This window comes from Pezoporus occidentalis, unplaced genomic scaffold (genome assembly GCF_034315485.1).
Source record: "Pezoporus occidentalis ecotype Australia unplaced genomic scaffold, CSIRO_AGI_Poc_V1 ctg46, whole genome shotgun sequence".
In the NCBI taxonomy this organism is placed as follows: domain Eukaryota; kingdom Metazoa; phylum Chordata; class Aves; order Psittaciformes; family Psittacidae; genus Pezoporus; species Pezoporus occidentalis.
In genome coordinates, this window is record NW_026915791.1 from 7,594,219 (window position 1) to 7,613,987 (window position 19,769).

General features: G+C 43.0%; 1 protein-coding gene across 3 annotated transcripts in view; it reads left to right on the forward strand.

Moving 5' to 3' along the window:
• Positions 1 to 8,773: 8,773 nt before the first annotated feature.
• Positions 8,774 to 19,769, forward strand: part of FUT8 (fucosyltransferase 8) — a 122,762-nt gene continuing 111,766 nt past the window's right edge. For all 3 annotated transcript variants that reach the window (XM_062635907.1, XM_062635906.1, XM_062635908.1), the window contains exon 1: positions 8,774 to 8,996. The gene's annotated coding sequence lies outside the window, so the exon portion shown is untranslated. The remainder of the gene's footprint in view (positions 8,997 to 19,769) is intronic.

Sequence of the window (19,769 nt, forward strand, 5' to 3'; positions counted from 1 at the left end):
CTTCAACCCTTCCCTGGGGGCAACTCTCAGAGTTCAAACAAATAGCAAGTCTCATTTGAACATGATATAAATAAACACCATGTAGACTGTGTAAGATAGCTTTGCTGCACTAACCGTGAGAAAGTGTAGTGTAAAACACATTGCCATCCATCAGCTGTTTTGTGGTCACTCTGCAAAGGTGAATTCAGTTAGGTGGAATTAGTACAGAATTCTTGTTTTCCTTTGATAATATCAAACTATATTGGCATTGGACTAGATGACCTTTGAGGCTCACTTCCAACCCAGGCTATTTGATGATTCTATATAGATAAAATATGTTTCCAGTTCAGCCTATCTGCCGCTTGCAGTGTACATGGGAAGTGAAGAGCAGAAAAAGAGGCTCACCCATTTTGAGTCCTTATGAGACAGGAATCCACACTTACATACTACATGCTTTTGGGCGTAACTGTCATATTAATGAAGCACTTCTCCCTAGATCCCCTGTGCAAGTTAGAATTTTGTGCTATCATTTTAGATAGGATGAATTTTAATCTCACACATGCACCAGCTTCAGATCCAAGTTTAATTTCAGAACTGAAAAAAGCTTGCATATAGTAGGTAGCTTATTAGCTGTAGAAATAAAACACTACTACAAAGCAAAAGTGGGTCTTTTAGCCCTCTTTCATCAGTGACAAAATCAGTAACTGCCTTTTGTAGTAACCAGGTCCTAAACTGGACAGTACTCTGCTGCTTTTTGTGTTGGTAAAACGCACAGCAGCAAGACAGCTTAACATGGCACAAATGGCAGAAGGGAAAGCCGCTTTAAACAATGGTTAAATACTTCCTAGATGAAGTATTTAACCTCAAAACCCATAACTGTACATTACCAAAGTCCAAAAAAATCTGGCTGATTGTCAGAGATGCTGCGAAGCCATCACTTGAATATTAATTCAAGGAAGGTGAGAGGTTAGTGATGAAAGTGTTTCAATCTTTTATATCACATGACATAACATTTTTCAAGATCTCTAGAGGAGTCTGAATAATTTGGCTTTTCTACCTATATTTAACGTTGTTTTCCTTCTTTAAGGTTAGAGTAACTGATCACCAAAGAATCCAGAGAAAATTAATAAGATAGCCAGTTCCGAAACCCAGTGAGAGTGAAGCGACTCCAAGCGTTACTGACAAAAGCCTTTTTTTCTCCCAACTAGCTGACAGTTTCCTGGTTACAGTGGGACACCAAGGGAGCTGCCACCAAGTGGGAATGCTGGATGTTAGCAGCAAAACCTTGAACAACCTTGGCATTTGGCGGAGAACCAACACAGGCAGGCAGCCTGCTCGCAACAGCCCTTCGTTCCCAGCGGCCCCGTGTTCCCAGCAAAGTGTCTGGTACGTTTTGAACCAGCTGGAGTTTTTTCCATGGATAATGGAGTTTGATAAGTAAGAAGGAATGGCCTGAGTACATCTATTACTGTAGCAAGACCCATTTCCACAGCTGCAAGTAGGTGTTTTCCCTCAGTTGTAGGAGAAAGGCTAGTTCTGGTTCTTGCTGGTGGAAGTGAAGGCTGTATTTCATTTCTGATAGATATTTTATGACTGCAGGGAGGTTATTTTATTTTATGAGATACAAAGTCATGCTTTGTACTTGTTTGTCTTTGCTTTGTGCTGATGCTGCTAGAAACAGGAATGAAATTCAACTGAAGGCCCTGCATATAACTTCTTAATTGCCAGGTAGAATACAGTATCTGGTTTATCTGGCACTTGCTGGGGGGTAGATCCTTTCTCTCAATGTACTTACTAATGAAAGGAAAAACTGGTCATTCAAGTTACATGTGATTTGAGAATAGGCTGATAAGTAAATGGTATGGATAAATTGATTTTACTTGCTCATTAGCTGTTTTTCCATTTGCGCCAAATACTGGTAGACGCAATAACAATGAAATGCCCTTGGGACATTTAAGAACTATTTCAGTTGTAGCTACTGATGTAATAACAAATTCAAAGAAATTAGTCAACAGCATAATGAAATAATTAAGCTTAATGAAAGCTTCATTGAATAAAATGTGTTTGGTTTTGTCTGGTTTTGGTTTACAGAAGTATTTATGCCCAGAACTCAGTAGAGTTTCATGTGATATGCCGGGCTGCTGCTACAGACTCTTTCTCTGGCAGATCTTCTATTAGCTGATCATCCTTTGACAGTGTATGCATAAACCTTTTGCAAAGACCATGCTGAGAAAGAAGACAGCTGGGGTCATTATTTGAAAAGATGATAGTATTTTCCCTATAAGCCACAGATAAAGCGTTCCATGCTTCTATTTCAGGCTGTAAACCAGACTGGGCTGTTCTTGAGTATAACTTTACCTTCACAGGAAATCCATTGTTTGGAAAGCTAATAGAGACACCACACCCCTTTGCATGCACAGATGGGGCTCTCTGATAAGTTCTTGCTCTCCAGGGGACATGAAATTATCTGATAATGCTATTGTTGAAGTTTTAATATTGAAAACCCTACAAGACATGATAAATTTATTTACACAGATTTATTGAGGTAGGGAACTTGATTTGAGCAAGGAAGCAAATTAGCGTGTAGGAATTACAGTGTCCGAGCAAATTAGCATGCGAGAAGGACAAGGTCCAGTCCAATGCAAAGATAAATCGTCAGTCTGGAAGGAATTACTGGTAGTCTGCAAGAATCCCAAATCCAAGGGCCAAGTTCTTCTTAAAGGCAAATAGTGACCCGGTGTATAAATATGCTGAGGATCCAGTAGCTTTGTTTATTTGCATGTGGGTGTATACAAACCAAAGAACACTCTGCAGAAACACAGTTGCGAAGTCAAGCTTTCAATAACAATCACCACTTTCCCTTTCCCTCTTGTTGTAGAAATAGGAGGTGAGTAAAGCTAAGGAATTTTCATGTACAAATGTGGTGAGAATGAATAAGCACATCTCCTTCATAGAGGGAAATGGCGTCCAGAAGAGCAATACTGCAATTAACATCTTAGTAATACCACATTAACACATTAAATGTTCACAATCACTAATCAGCTCTAGAAATGCTGCCTCTCCTACTCCTTTACAGTGGGAAAAAGATGAGTTTCTCTGTCTGTAAGGATGCATTAGCTTTCCCAGGAGTAAGAGATGCATGGAGATGATCTGAAACATGAGACTTCCTTCTTTTATTCTTCATGTACACTTAGACCATAAATTCAGTTTCAGATTAGGTCCTACTGAAATAGTAGATCGTATGCAATACATTTAGCATCTTTGGGAAATTCAGTTGGAAAACACAGTTGCAAAACTTGATTTGTTTATGTGACAGTTCTGACGGTGTGAAAAATCTGTTTTTTAAGGTCGTAGACTCCCCCTGCTCCTTATACAAATAGCCTGGCTAAATATGAGTAGATTTTGAGAGGAAAAGCTAAAGGAACATTCTTATCACCAGCATAAATCTGCCAAATTTGAAACTCTTACTCCAAAACTTGAGGCATGTGAAAGAAAGGGGATGGAGCTTTGAAAATGCTGATGAAGCCGGAGAGAGACTTTTTAGCAGGTCTTGTTGTGACAGGACGAGGGGTGATGCTTTTAAACTAAAAGAGGGAAGATTCAGGCTGGGTATGAGGAAAGAAATCTTTACAATGAGGGTGGTAAAATCCTGGCACAGGTTGCTCAGAGAGGTGGTGGATGTGACATCCCTGGAGACATTCCAGGCCAGTCTGGATGTGCTTCTGGGCAACCTGATCTAGATGAAGATGTCCCAGCTCATTGGAGGCGAGTTGGACTAGGTGACCTTTGAAGGTCCCTTCCAACCTGAACTATTCTATGATTCTATGATTCTAAATCAAGTATTTCTAATAGAAGCTACTGAAATGGGATCTTAATGTGGGAAGTGCTTGGCCGACTTCAGGTGGCAGTGTCCACACTGCAGCTAGCGCAGCTTGTAATGCAAGTTGCATTGTTAGATTGTAATCCTGAGGCAGTTTTCACTGGGCATAGATTTGGATGATCCCAAACATACTTTTAGGATAATTTGTATTTTACTTACCAATCTGCAGGGACAAGTGATTGTGTTTACTTGTGGCTTGAGTTTAAACTACATGCATGGAAAGGATCCTTTTGTCTTTGCATTTGCAGTGCTGCCTTTCCACTATTAGGAATGCAGCACCTCTGTTCTGCTGAGATGCATAACTGCTGCTGTGATGGTGAGGCTGTCCCTGTTTCATTCACCCAGAACAGATACCACTGTGCAGCAATATTTTCCACATAACCACAGGCACCTCTGTCTTTTATTGAACATCCACAATGACATTTTTTGATTACGTGACCTGCCCAGCTCATTTTAATAGTGTTTGCACTTCACTCCTTTCGACCTTTAAGTCTTTGCTCGCTATAAAACCGGTGTGTGGACAGAATCAAAATGGTACGCCGCATCAAACCCAGTCAGATTTCAAAGTGAAGCGTTGTAAAACTGGAAGTGTCAAGGAAGAATGGGTTTACACTGATTTATATAAACACTTTATTCAAATGCTTTGGATACAGATAAACAGTCCTTGTGCAACGTTTGTTATGGTTTCACCTGCTTTAAGCTGGAAACTGAAAGTGCTTTGATAAACAGGCCAGAAAAGTGTGTTGGGTTGCTTTGCAGCTGCAAGTGCTTCTGTGTGCTATGCTGAAGCGCTATCTTACATCTTGTAAAAGCAATACCTCTCAGTAATTCAGTTTTTTTACTTTTAGCTACAGAGAGGAAACCATTACCTTGTACTGCACTTACAATGACTGCCTGTACACATAGCATTTCCTGGAAAAAGGAAAATACAGGTTTTGGTGATATTCTTTAGTGGACACAGATTTAAGACTTGGTCAAAATGTCTTAAAAAGTTTCTTATAACATTACAGACTCATATTTGGGTTTTAATTTCAATTATCTGAAATTTTTACCTGAAACTGAGACTTAACAAATGCAAGACCAGATTCTAAACCAGTGGAAAAAAGCAGAAAAAACTCTGAGGGCCAGAAAGCAAAAAAACTGATGGATCCTTTAAAACGTTCTTTAGAATTTGAAAAATTTGGTTTTATATTAAGTAATTGGTAATATTTTTGGCATATGTAAAAAAGTTGTATTTAACATTGGCAGTTTCTGTAATTTCCCTGCTGATCATGGCTTCATTTCCCTTTAACCCCCATGACATGTTTTAATTCTTATGTTCTGGTTGTGTTTCTGCAGATGATAAAAGCATACGGTTTTCCTGACTGGACTGAAAAAGTATTTTTATAGGAGTTGGTGGTATCCATTAAGACTGCTTCATGACACTGGGTTTGGAGCTAATGAAGAACAGGAGACAGCTACCATTGCATAGAGAAAGAAAAAGGTCACCATAGCAGAGTTTTGTTTCCTGTGAGGGTTAAATGCGGACTCCAGTATGTGCTCATGTATTTGGGGGCAGAGTTAAAATACCTTTACTTGTCATTTTAACTCATTTTGATGCTTAGAGTAACTTCTGAGACAGGTGGCAGGATGTCTCATTAAAGTGCAACTAGAGTTGCCCTGCTGAGATTCCACCTGCTATGTATAAGTGCTACCACCTCCTTGCAAATGGAAAGGATTACCTGACTTCAACAGATTGGTCTGTATCAGTTAAAAGCGATTCATTAGGGTTGTGAGATTAAGCATGAGAAAATGCACACTGGACAACTAGAAGACTCCACCTTAAAACTGCAGAATTCTTTAACATAATTTGTTTCCTAATCATAGGAGTGAGTGTCCCATGGTCTAGTGTAAATTTCCCTTCCCAGTGGTCTTAGAGCATCCACAGACCAAGGCTCTGACCTTTGGTCACCTGATGAAGGAGTTGTTGGAGTCACAAGTGAGGTTCTACACTTAAAAATGAGCTTTCTGAGGTGGAATTAGCTACTGGCCTTTTAGTTTGGTTTGGGAAATCTACTTCTAAAGGTACACACCTGCTGTATTTAGCATGCAGAAGAAGTTAGCACTCTGTAAGAGCACTCCCCTCAGTAGCTCTTCATCTCTCACACTAGTCATTTAATTTTCTTACTCCCATTCTATCATGGTTTAGCACTGCTCAGGTCACCAGATCCTCAAAAAAAAAAAAAGTGAGGCCGACAGCAGGTACTGCTATAGCACAGTTAGAACTAGAATACAAATAAAAATAATCCATAACTGTACAAGTGATGTGCAGATGGATCACATTTCATCCACTGGTATCGCCAGTGGATACTGGGTCAGTCCTAGTACTATATTGTTCTTCTTGATTTAGGATAATATGCCTAAAGCACAGAGTATCATGGACTTGAAAGCAAATAAGCCAGCAGTAGTACGCTCATTGCATTAAGCAATCACTTGAAATGAATTTAATTTCACACCATAGTAAGTACAACTGAAATCACCACATGCATATTAATGAAACAGCTCATTTATTTAAGCCCTGCTTTTTGTTCAGTTTGTGGACACAGTATCTCAGAACTGTTTGTATTGGAAGTACCCTGATATTTTGTGGGTCAGTAGCTGGATTTATGTCTATAAAACTTTATTTTCTCACTAGACAGGGAAGACCTATCAGGAGAAGCTCCCTGGACAATTTTATTTTCTTTTGGAATCTTTCTTTACATGAGACCCTCCAAGCAAATGCAACATGCAGTTGCCCTTGTCATTTGGGAAACTGTGCCTTAGTTTCTGGATCATCTTGAAGCAGCTTAGAATCATAGAATGGTTTGGGTTGGAAGAGACTTTTAAAGGTCAAGTCCAACGCTCTGCAATGAGTAGGGAAAAATTCCACTAGATCAGGTTGCTCAGAGTCCTGTCCAACCTTGAATGTTTCCATGGATGGAAGTTTCCTTCCCGTACCTGCACTTCATGCACTTTTGGCCTTTTTTGCATGTATTTAGACTTTTCAAATGTTTGGATTTGTAGCACTGGTTTTTGGGTTTGTTTTGGGATGATTTTTCTTTATGAAGGGATGGTAGGATACCAAGTGTAAGATTATTAATGACAGTTTAGTTTTTCTTATGCATGCCTTAGCAATAGTTCCCTAGGGGATCTCCATCACAAATGGAAAATGTATCTAAGCTCTTTTGAAATAGTAATTTTGTTCTTTTACCAGTGTCAACATTGTACCTAACCCAATACACTTTGGAAACCAGATCCCTGGCTAAGTTTGTAGGCATTATCATAATATAATTATTAGTAATACTTATAACTACCACAGTAATAGCGGCTAGCAGCAGCAACTCAATACCTGGCAGCCATTGGCAATGTGCTTACGATTTCAATTTGTAAACTAATCTGTAGTGCTGTCAGCTGGAAATTAAAACCTTAGGGAAAACAGATATATTAATTATGTTTGCGTTTCCAGATCTCTCTGGAAGGTTGCTATGGGCACAGAATATTATAACTCTGTGTCCCCTAGACAGTGCTTTGCAGCAGCAGTGCCCTAAGCTCTGTGTTAGCAGGCAGCTCACCCATAATGTATGATGTCAAAAGAGGAAAAACAAGAGACACTTCCATAGACCTTATAAGCACATTTGTAAATGTTTACTAGTTCTGGGAAGGAAAAAAGAAAAGAGAGAAAAAAAAACCACCAGGGTTTGTGGAACAAGCTGGAGAAGATAAGTGTGAACAAGTACATGGCAGAGCACTGATATGCTGCAGGACAGCCTATCTCAGAATTCTAACACTGGGAGAGGGTGTGAAAACGATGTGATGGTTACAAAAAAATCTATCCTTACCAGCTCTGCCTTTTACACAAATCACAGCTTACTCCTACTGTGATTCCCACTGCACTTGCTGCCTTCCCATCGTGGCCACTGAATCTCCCAAGAACACAAAAACACTCCCTGGGCATATTATAAACTTTGAAGACGTGTTCAGCTTTCCCATGTGAATGCTTAGGAAATCACAGTTCCCTTAAACGCTCTGAAATCCTACATCTCCCTGAGCTCACGTGTTTATGTGTACTTTAGGGATGCGTTTTGATGCCCCACAGAAGCAGAACATGCTAAAGCCACAGTCAGCAAGGCAAAGCAGGCCTTCCCCGTGTCCTGCCCTGACCCAGCACACACGGAGCACTTCTACTCTCTTAACACAAAACCCTGTCAGATTCCTGCCCTTTGTGGGGATCATTATGTCAACCCCAATAACCAAACCGCGCTGAGCTTCATCCTTGGGCAAGATGCCACAGCACTGCAGCCAGACAACAAGTGCCTGTTGCGGACAGCAGACCCAGCGGGAGCTCCCGCAGCGCCTCCGAGCTCCCACGGCTCTCTCCGCGCTCTGCCCGGCTGCTGCGGCCGCACCGGTACCGGGATCTCCCCCCCTCCGACCCTGCTGGGGGAGACGTCTCCCCGGCGGGCCTGAGCGCCGGTTAAGGACTGCCCTGCAGCCCGCTGCCGGTTCCTCACCTTCCCGGACCCCGCCACAGGAGGGAGGCCGGCCGCGGGGTGACGGCCACGCAAGGAAAGGGGCGACAACAGCACCGACGCCCCAGCCTCGGCGCGCGGTAGCGCGGGGACGGTGAGGGTGGCAACGTCCCCGCCGCGCCTGCGCGCCGCGCGCGCTCCATCCCTCTGTGACGCGAGCACGCCGCCGGCAGCACCGGGCTCTCCCATAGGCCGGTTTACCCCGGCCGGCGCGCTCCCGGGCGGGCGCCGCTCTTCCGAGTGCGCCCCGGGCCGCGGGGACGCGCACGGGAGCGCGCACGGGAGCGCCGTCGGTTTGGTGCCTGTCAGCGCCGCTCGCTCGCTGCGCTCCCCGCCCTCGCCTCGCCTCGCGCGCGCGCTCGCCGCCCGCGTCTCCTCCTCGCTCCTGTACCGCGTCTCGCGCCCGGTCTCTTCACAGTCCGGCGGCGGCTCCGTTCCGCGGCCGCCGGTTCCCGTTTCCGTCTCCTCACCGCGGGGTGCCCCCCGCGATCCTTCCTACACCCCCCCCTCCCCGCCGCACCCCGCAGCTCGCCACGGCCTCTCCCCGCACCCTCGGCGAAGGCAGCGCGGGCCCCGCCAGCGGCACTCGGGTAAGGGGGTGATGCGGGCGGCTGAGCGGGAGCCGCGGCGGCGGGGGAGCGGGTACGGAGCCGAGACCGGGCTGCTCCAAGCCGCCGCTCCCCATCCCTTCTCCCGGGCCTGGCGCCGCCGCTGTTGCGACTCCGGCGCTGCTCAGCAACCGCTGCCGCCGCCGGGGTGATGGTGGCGGGGAAGCCGCCGGTCCCCCGCTGTGTGCCGGGGTCCCCGTGGGCTGCTCCCGGCGGAGGGGCGCTGGTGGGGCCGGGGAGCGCGGCGGCGGCTGTACGCCTGGCGGGGGAAGCGGGAGGCCGGGATTCGGCGGGCGGCTGGGGCATCACCGTGGGCAGCGGGGCCGGGCCGGGCCCAGGAGGTTGCTGCGTGCGAGAGAGCCCCGGGCAGCGGCGTTGCCCCGGGAGCGGCGCGGGCAGCGGGGGTCCTGCGACTGAGAGCGCGGCCGCGGGGGGCGGCCTCCAACTTTGCTTGTCCCGGCAACTGCGGCCGCCCGAGGGGACGCCCGGGTTTGGCAGGGAGAGGCACACGGGAAACGTGGGCTTGATGGACGGACCTTACGCCCTCGGGCCGCCTGGGAGCTTGAGGAAGTGCTTGTCTTGCAAGGGTGCAGAGCCATCGGGTGCTGCCTGGGGCTCTTCCCACGGCCACCTTTACCGTATTTCGGCAGATTTAACTGCTTTGGTCTTGGATTCTTGTTACTTGTCACTGATAAGGCTCCGGAGAATTTTCCTGCAGTCAAGTTTGTGCTTAATGTCAGGTCTTCCACACAGCGTGTCCCTGCTGTGTTCTAGGCGCTCTCCAAAGACCTGGCTGTGCCCTGTGCTTTCAGAAGCTTGTGATCGAGGGTGCAAGAGTAGGTAGAGACTATCATGCCGTAGTGCAGGTTGTTCTAAAAAGCCTATGGGCATAGACATCAGCTGAAAAAAATTGCTTCTTGAGAGGCTGCAAGTTTCTGGGAGCAGTACCTGCTGTCCTTGTGTCCTCAAGGCATGCATGGTACACTGTGAGCCCCTGGATGTGGGAAACAACCATGTGTTCAGAGCATTCTTCACTTTGAGATCTTGTATTAACACTTAGGGCCTTTTTGTGTGTATACTGAAACTTACACATCAGCTGGAATGTCTGTGTTTCACTATGCACGTGTATGTTTATATATCTACTTTCTTTATGCTAAAATATGCTAGTATGTTAATGTCAGGGCATTAACTGAAAGCTAGTGGAGTAAGTACTACAGAAAGAGTGTTTAAGCATGAACAGGTTTTTTATTTTAGAGTATTAATCTTTTTTTTTTCCTAATCATTCTCCACTGTAAATGGTCCAAAACTTGAGAAAAGTCTGAACTGCAAAAGCAAAGAACCGGCCAACTGCCTGTGCTGCTTCTGCTTGGAGTGGTTTTACAAAAGGCTCTGTTACAATTCCTTCCATTATTAAAGAAAGCTGGTTGTTAGGATTTGGTGACTGTGCTTTGATGTAGTTCCAGTAATATCTGTTTTGCTGGTTATTACGGGTATGCTTACTGCCAAATACTTATTGGTACTTGTTAGTGATTCATATGTGTATGTACCTTATACTGATAGATCGGTGTATTTCAAAGTTTACGTATTTTCCCAACAACACATAATGAGACAATCTTTCTTCAGTGTTGGAAGTATAATTAAACTGCTTGCTCAGAAAATATGAATAATTAATAATGAGAGGAGGGTAGAAATCAACCTGAAGTGTTGAATCATGCAAATTCACTCATTCAGTGTTGTAGGTGCCAGGGCATTTGACAACTGGGAAATGCAGAGGGTCAGATTGGAGCTTGTAGCTTTCTTGGTCTTTCACTCTTGTGTCTTTGTTTCATTACCTGAGCAACTGAAAAGATCTTTGTTGCAGAAAAATGTGAGCTGTACTTGCTGGAGTAGGAATGGAGCCAATTCACCTTAAGTGAATTAGTAAAGGTACTACTAAACCACATAGGGTCTTCGTTTTGTTTTGGCATCTGTGGTTTATGATCACTTCATTGGGACTGCAAACAGAGGCTTGATTGTATAATGGAATGTTTATGTACTACAAATGTTGCAAAGCATTCAGAGGATTAATATGAAAAAATGTAGTTTTGGTGCTTTCCTGTCTCTCTGTAGCTGTACAGAATTGCTGCTTTATCTGTCAGTTCTGTTCTAAACCAAATGATTTTCCCAAGCCTGGGTATTTATGTACAGGAAAAAATAATAAATGACTATTTTATATATAAATTATGTGATCAGTCTGTTCATTGACATTTAAGGGATAAAGATGAAGAAGACTGGGACCCGAGTAAATATTGTTGCAGTCAGAATTTAAAATGAAAAAGTAATTACTATAATCTTAGGCTGGTCTAGAGGGGGAGCTAGTGTCAAAGCAAAACGCGGCTGGATTTTTATCTAGACTCATTTGAAAGCTTGCTGTTTGGTCATGGAATATGCTTCTAATACAACGAGGAAAACAAATGTGTATGATGCATGCTATGTACGATTGCATTAATATGCATCTCTTATGTGATGAACATAATCTGCAACTGAAGTGGGTGTTTTTTAGGGAAATTGCTTGTATGGTTTGCTATTACGCAACAAAAACTACCTTCAAAGAACTTTGAAGTTGGAAGAGCAAGCTCTCCGAAATCATGAAATGCCAGGATTAGGGACTCTTGTAAGAAGTGTCATTTGGCCTGTAAACATATGGCTAAATGTTACTTTTTTTCCTGCAATGTTACTTTCAGTGTGTAGCATAGGATGGCATGGATTGTGTTCAGTGAGCAATACTGAATCTTTTTTTCTTGGTATCAGATAACATGGAGCGTTACTATTTGTTATGTGCTGTTCATACTGTACCTTCTTAATTTCCTCTTTTGCTGTTTCATTGCTTTCAGTCTCTAGCGCCTGCATGTTTCACTAGTAGTACTTTAACAGAGGTCTCTGGAGATGTGTTATGTGTCCCTTCGTGTTGAATATCCCATTTAATGCCTTTATGATATGATTTTTCAAAATAAGCTAGCAATGTGTTAATTATTTGCATGTTCTGGAATGTTTTCTCACAAAGATCTGTCTCCCTGTGGGATTAACTAACAATAACCTGGCTTTTCTTCATTGTTTTTAATAGATCCCTTAACAGGGATCCTTGAATGCATATGCTAGAAAAGACCTCACTGCTTGATTTATTGTTGGATGACTGTTGATTTAGACTGCAAGTATAAATACTGAGATCTGCTGCAGTGTTAACCCCCAGGTACTAGTCCAAAATGTTGATGAAGAGTGGTAGATCTCCCGTTGAAAGCTGGTTCTTTTTTACTTCTTTTAAGATAACTTGCTTGCAAGGAGCAAGAGGAAAATCAGTTTCTCCAGGACAGTATTAATTCCTTCTCTTTTCCTGCAATACCTATATTATTAAAAGTACATTGACCAACATTTGCAATGCGTGTGGCAAGTTCCTTTTGTGAGATAGTTTTATTTAGTGTTTTTTTTTACATCTTGTTCAGTAATACAGCAAGAATGCCTTGTGCACATGGGCACGTAGAACAAGATCAAATAGCTTTTGATTGTTGTGATGTGACTATAATATGTTTTGATTTTTTGTAAACTGAGAGGTTTTTGGTACTTATCTGTTGAAAATAAAGTTCATTGCACATAAACAAGATGTTCAACATGCTAGATTAAAAATGGCAGCAACCCTGATGGACAGGAGGAAACCTTCTATCATGTGGGATTGCATTATAGCATGTAAGTCTTCAGAAAGGCTGAAATCTGTGCCTTTTGCCATGAGACTTCTGCCACTTGAGCTAGCAGAGAATGTGACACTAGTAATTTTTAATTAATGCGTGGTCCAAATGATACAGCCTGTGACTGGTTTTCTGTGATTTTTAAGCATTTAAAAATAGTGATGAAACTCTGGAATCTTGGGTTCCATTCCAGGCTCTGGGAATAAGCATGTTCTGGTGAAAGCTGATTTTTTTTCTGCTTATTCCTTCTGTGATATCTACTTAAATATCTTCTTGTCCCTATGTGTTTTGCCCTATTCTGAAATTTTTATCACAATCCTATCGTCCTACTGTAAACCCTTAATTTCTTGCTAAAGGGCTTCTTATCTGAGATCCAGAATGGCTGTGCGGGGAGATTAATAGAACCATCACAGAATGATAGAACAGTGTGGATTGAAAGGGACCTTAAAGATCATCTAGATCCCACCCCCCTGGCATGGGCAGGAACGCATTTTACTACTGAAGTATTAGAAGAAACAATTTTTGCATCCCTTCATATAGGAATGTTTAAGTCAGGGATTATCGAGAGAACTCAAATCATACAAGACTGGAGCCAAATGGACTGAGATGTTGGAGGAGCTGGCCAGAGTCACAAGGAGGTCCCTCCCCATCATCTTTGAAACGTACTCGTTACCAGGAGAGCTTCCTGATGACTGAAGAAAGGCATACATTGCACCCTTCAGAAAAGGCCAAAACACAGGCCAAGTTACTACAGAGCTGGCTAGTTTCCTTGTTGTCCCTGGGAAAATAGGTCATTGGTGTTCTTGGAACGCATTTCTGGGCACAAGAAGAAGGAAATGATTGGGAACAATCGGCATGGATTTATCAAAGGTAAATCATGCGTGACTAGCCTGATTGCCTTCCACGTAAGACGGCTGAAGTTGCAGATGAGGGAAGAGCAGTGGGTTTCATTTAACTTGTAAGGCTGTCAGCTCTGTCTCCCACAATACTCTTGTGTCCAGATTTGATTATTAGTCTGTGTGGATGGAGAGCTAGGTGAACAAAAGACTGGCTGGATGGTTGGACTCAGAAAGTAGTGGTTAATGTGTCATATAGGGAGTTGGTAACAAGTGTGGTACTGTAGGGGTTCATCTTGAGAAAGTGATAGAGTGTGCTTTTAACGCTTGCAGATGATACCAAATTGGGGTTGTTGATATGCATGAGAATGGGGCTACCATTCAGAGGGACTGGGGCTGGGCACACATCTGGAGCCTTATGAAATTCAAGGACAAATGGTCTATGCAGTGTACCACTGCAGTGAAACAGGCTGGGGACTGACTATGTTGGAGGCAGCTCTGCTGGAGAAATATGGTGTCTTTGTGAACTAGGGTGATCTGGCCACCAGCATGCCCCTGAAATAACATCTTGGGCTGTATTAATAGGAATGTAGCTAGTAGATGGAGGTAAGTGATTATCCTTCTTTATTTGGTGCTTATTAGACTGCATCTAGAGTACTGCACCCAGTTTTGGGACCCTCAGTACAGGAAAGTCATTGATAAACAGAAATTAATTCAGTAGAGGGCTGTCAAGATGGTTAGGGAGCAGGAGCACTTGCCCTGTGAAGAGAGGCTGAAAGAGTTGCATTTGTTAGCTGGAGAAGAGATGGCTTCAGGGGGATCTAACAATAACCTGCTGGTACCTTTGAGGAGATGACTGAGAAGATGGAGTCAGGCTCTTTACTGAGAAGTGTGGTGGGAAGACATGAGGCAATGGTTGTAAATTGAAACAAAGAAGGTTCAGACTGGATATAAGGAAAAACTTTCCGTAAGTGTAGGCAAGCTGTGGAAGAGGCTGCCCAGAGAAGCTGTGTGATCTCTGTCTTAGAGTTTTCAAGACCCAAATGTATAAAGCTGAGCAACCTGGTCTGATCTCACAGCTGACTCTGAGGGAGGAGGTAGGACGAGAATCATCCAGTGGTCCCTTCCAACCTGTGTTATCCTATGAGTCTAGAGCTGCTGATGCTTAGCTCCCAGAAGCCTGGAATTGTGGGAATGAACTGGAACAGGTCATTCCCAGAAGCCTGGAACGCAGTCAGTACAGACAGAATGTGTACGTGACTCAGCTATAACATATCAGAGCAAAATCAATAACAGTAATGTTATAGTGAGCTTGACAAAAGCATCGTTTGTGTGTCAAGATATGCATTTTGCTGTCCCTTAGGAAGATGCATGTGGAGCTAAAAGCATGCAAGTGCTTAAACTTTGTCAAGAAAAAACAGTCTTTTGTAATGGGGCAAAAGTGTATTTTTCTGTAATTTTCCTTGGAAAGGGGAAAAATGGTTTGCATACAGTGAAAATGTTGAGGTAGCTCAGCTTTGACATGGATGCCTGGCACAGAGTGGGTCTATCTTGTAGTCTTTGGCGCATTAGAAGAAACTGGAAAATGAATCTTCTACAAGGAAGTATCTGTCAGCCTTAAAAATAGGTGATCTTTCTGGATCATTTGTCAGGATATGTGTGTAAATTCATATTATGTAGCTCATAATGCATCATTTCAAGGTGGTGATTTTCTGACTATCTGTTAAATGAGTTGCAATCAATTCTGATTCTACCCCGCTGCCCCCAAATACATGATAGTTCCCTCACATGATTGTTTCTTCCTGTTTTTTTCCTTATTTCCCTCCCTCCTCAACACATTTTCAGAGTGGAGATGTGTAACAAATGAAGACGGAGAAGGAGTCCTAAGGTACAAGGAGCCCAGTAACAGTTTTGGCAGACTTTTAACTACCATCCTTCATAAAATGGTTTGTCTTGAAGAGACCTTAAAACTGATCCAGTTCCAGCCCCCTGCCATGGGTAGGGACACCATCCACTAGATCAGGTTGCTCCAAGCCCCATCCAGCCTGGCCTCGAACACTGCCAGGGATGGGGCAGCCACAGCTTCTCTGGGCACCCTGTGCCAGTGCCTGAGCACCCTCAGAGCAAAGAACTTTTTGATACCTAATGTAAATCTATTATCTTTCAGTTTAAAGCCATTATTCCTTGCCCTATCACTACATGCCTCGGTAAGAAGTCCCTCACCAGATTTCTTGCGGGCCCCCTTTAGGTACTGAAAGCTACTCTAAGGGTCTCCTCAGCACTTTGTATAGGCTGAACAAGCCCAACTCTCCCAGCCTGTCTTCATAGGAGCGGTGCTCCAGCACTCTGATCATCTTCATGGCTCTCCTCTAGACTTGCTCCAGCAGGTCCACATCCTTCTGTTGGGGGCCCCAGAGCTGGATGCAGTACTCTAGGTGCGGTCTCATGAGACTAGAGTAGAGGGCAAGAATCACCTCCCTTGATCTGCTGGTCACACTCCTTTTAATGAAGCTCAGGACATGGTTGGCTTTCTGGGCTGCAAGAGCACACTGTTGAGTCATGTTGAGCTTCTCATAGATGAACGCCCTCAAGTCCTCCTAAGTGCTGCTGTCAATCCGGTCTCTTCCCAGCCTGTATTTGTCATGGGGTTTGTCCCAACCTAGGTGCGAGACCCTGTACTTGGCCTTGTTGAACTTCATGAGGTTTGTGTTGGCCACCTCTCAAGCCTGTCTGGGTCCCTCTGGATGGCATCCCTTCCGTCCAGTGTGTTGACCACACCACACATGGTGTCGTCAGCAAACTTGCTGAGGATGCACTTGATCCCACTGTCCATGTTGCTGACAAAGATGTTGAAGAGCACCAGTTCCAATACTGACCTCTGAGGAGCACCAGTCATCACTGGACTCCACTTGGACACCCAGCCACTGACTGCAACACTTTGAGTGTGACCGTCCAGCCAATTCCTTATCCACTGAGAGATGGAGACATTACTCAATGATTCCTTATCCACTAAGTGATGGAGACATCAATTCATGTCTCTCCAGTTTAGAGACAAGGATGTCATGCAGGACAGTGTCAAATGCTTTGCACAGGTCCAGGCAGATGATGTCAGTTGCTCTTCCCTTATCCACCACTGCTGTCTCCCTGTTGTAGAAGGCCATCGAATTTGTTAGGCACGATTTGTCCTTAGTGAAGCCATGTTGGCTGTCACCAGTCACCTCCTTCAAATCAGAAGAGTTGCCTGCAGCAAAGAGCTACTGTTAAATGACAGGCTGGGAATATAAATGTATATTTAATTGATTTTTGTTATTGAAGCATGAGATGCTACCTGAGGAAATCTTTGAGTAACCCTTTTCTGAGGATTTTCCTCTTTATTTGTATTTGCTAACCTGTAGTCTTTAGGGATCTTTCCTAAGACAAGCGGTGTTTTCTCTAGCAAAGCATAGCTTCCAGTGAATCAACCATTTTATTTGTTTTCTTCAAATATTAGATATTACTAAAGTATAATTTACATCATTTATCTTCAGGTGTAATGCATTCAAAATAACATGAAACACGTCATGTATTGGTCATTCTAGAATTTTATGGAGTTTGTGCTGCAACAGTTGCTTTATGGTAGCAATATTCCAAATGTAAATGCTTTTTAGGAGTCCGCTTTCATTATATGTTTGCTTCATAACGTTATAGTGGTAAGGTGAGTAATTTTCTGTAATATTAGAATTTCTTTTGGGAGACATTTAATAGCAATGAATGTCACCACGACATTATTAATTCTGCAAGGTAAAGACTATTATTAGAAACCTGTGGAACAGTGCTGTGAATGTCTTACAGAAGTTAATTCTTACTTGCTGTGTGTTGAACTCTTTCTTCAAAGCATCCCTCTTCCTAAAGGTTTCGTAAAAGAACAGTAAGAATTCTGTTCCAACAACCTCCTGATGTTCATCTTTAGTTTACTACTTATTGAACTTCACTAGAATTTGCTTAGAACTTGGACAGCATCATAACTTTTTACAGTACATCTGATTTGTATGGATAGGAATACATCTTTCAAACTTTGGAGGTTTTGTTTAGTGTTTTAGAGGTGTTTATGGGCATGTATGAACTGTTCATTGAACAGTTCATAAAGATGCTTTTTTTAAAACCAATTTTTAAAGTATTAGTGCATCTAATTGCATAAATTTCTTCTTTAATCTCTTAGCCTAAAAGGAGATTTCTGTTCACCAAGGGACCTGTTTCAAAATGTGAGCTTTCAGATTGCCTGGAACTTTAGTTTTTTAGCTCTGTGCCGGTATTTACGATCATAAGATACGTAACATACCTGAAACATGTATACAGGTTTCTGATATGCTGTACTTAGCTACATCTTGTCTCTTTTTGGGTGTTTGCCAAGTAGCTTCCTCTGGTTGACGCTCAGTGTGGATATTCACACATTAGATAATTATATACTTGAGACTGAACAGTTTTTGCTGTTGCAATGTATGTAATGTGTTGATGGTCTCTTTTTTCTCCCTATCCTGTTTTTCTCTCACCACAAGTTGTATAAGACCGTTCATGACAGTGCACGTTATGTCTTTAGTTTATCTCAGGTGCCTAGGCAAGCATTTGTTCCTTATTTAGGGCAAGGTTTGAATTCATGGGAGAAAAATAGGTTTAGAAAAAATAATTGTTTCCCGTACTTATGCTTTTGTTTCAGTGAGACAACTTTGTGGTATTGTGCCATGTCTTGGTTTGCTTAGGTAGTCTTTGCACTTCCTTTTTCCATTGCCTGTGTTTTTTAGCTTTTTAAAAGGTTTGGAAAGACTTACCCACAATTTACAATCTTCCGATACATGTCTTTGCATTTCTGTTCATTAAATAAGCCTGTTCCATGGGATTTTTTTTTAACAGTACAACATCTTATTTTTTGATATCTCTGTTGCTTGAGGTGTTTTCAAGTTACAACTATTAGGATAGTATGAATTACACCTCTTGCCTGACATGACCCACTGCATAGGACACAACGGCATTGGAAGATGTTCTGCTTGAGTTGTTCTTCATTGCAGATGCCTATTCAGCACTCTGGATTTTGGGTTGAACTGCTAGACATTCTCTCTGCAATTTTTGTTGCCTTAACTTCAGTGAGATGATACTGCACTAGGTAGCAATACTTTCTAGGTAATTTGGGTAATATGACAGCTTACATTACACCCTACGACAGCATCTTCAAACTGCAGATCTGAGTGTGCTTTGCGTATTTCTTAGGGAGCAGGGGATGCTGTCCCTTAGCAGGTTGTTGATAGTTTCTTCTGATGTAATTTTCCTTCAGTAGCAGGAAGAACTTTGGGATGAATATGAGCAAGCCCTTTTATTCTTCTCCACTTGATTACAACAGATAGTGCTCTTACAGGGTGAGGGATTCAGTATAATGTAGAGCAGAGAAATGTTGGTCTCTTGAGGAGCTAAACAGACATACCAGATACAGAGTTCAGCATAATTTAAAATGCTTGTTTGATTTTTCCTGTACAGCGTATTGCAGTGTCATGCATAGTAATGATAGATGGTAATTCTGCAGATTCTGTGGCTACAGAAGTGCTGAGAGAACATTGTCTCTATTGAGCTGATTGCTCCTCAGATCTGTGTGTGTGTGTGCACATAATCACTTGCACTTTATCCTCAGGCATGCTGAATATGTGTTTCTGGTATACCCTTAGCTGCGTCAAGGAATTTGGCCAAGAATAGGTAATATCCCAAGTACTGAAATCTGAGAGTAAGATCATAAACCCGTGTCTTGAGCTTAACAGGATATGCTGGTATCCATCAGCCAGAGATATTCTGATCCTAGACTATCCACAGAATGAGTTTGAGATAACATTTCACAAAATACTGATTTTTTGCTTGCTTCCAAGTCCATTGTTTTCTGAAGTAGGTAGGATACTGCTGCCTCTGCTTTGCAGGGACAGTTAGTTTTGTGACCAGCTATGCTTTCAGTCAGGACTTCCAGGACTCTGCCTTTCATGGCACATTTTCTTATGTAGATTGTGAATACATCCACTATTCCAACTGTATCAATCTCATGTTCCCTGTTTGAATGTTGTAGCTATTTATGGTGGGCTTGCTCAATCGTCATGAGTATAGAAGGGAAACTGTCAGATTTGTATGCCTGCCTAAGTGCATTAGTTAGCCAGATGCATGTCTCCAGTGTTGGTCTAGGCTTTTTGCTA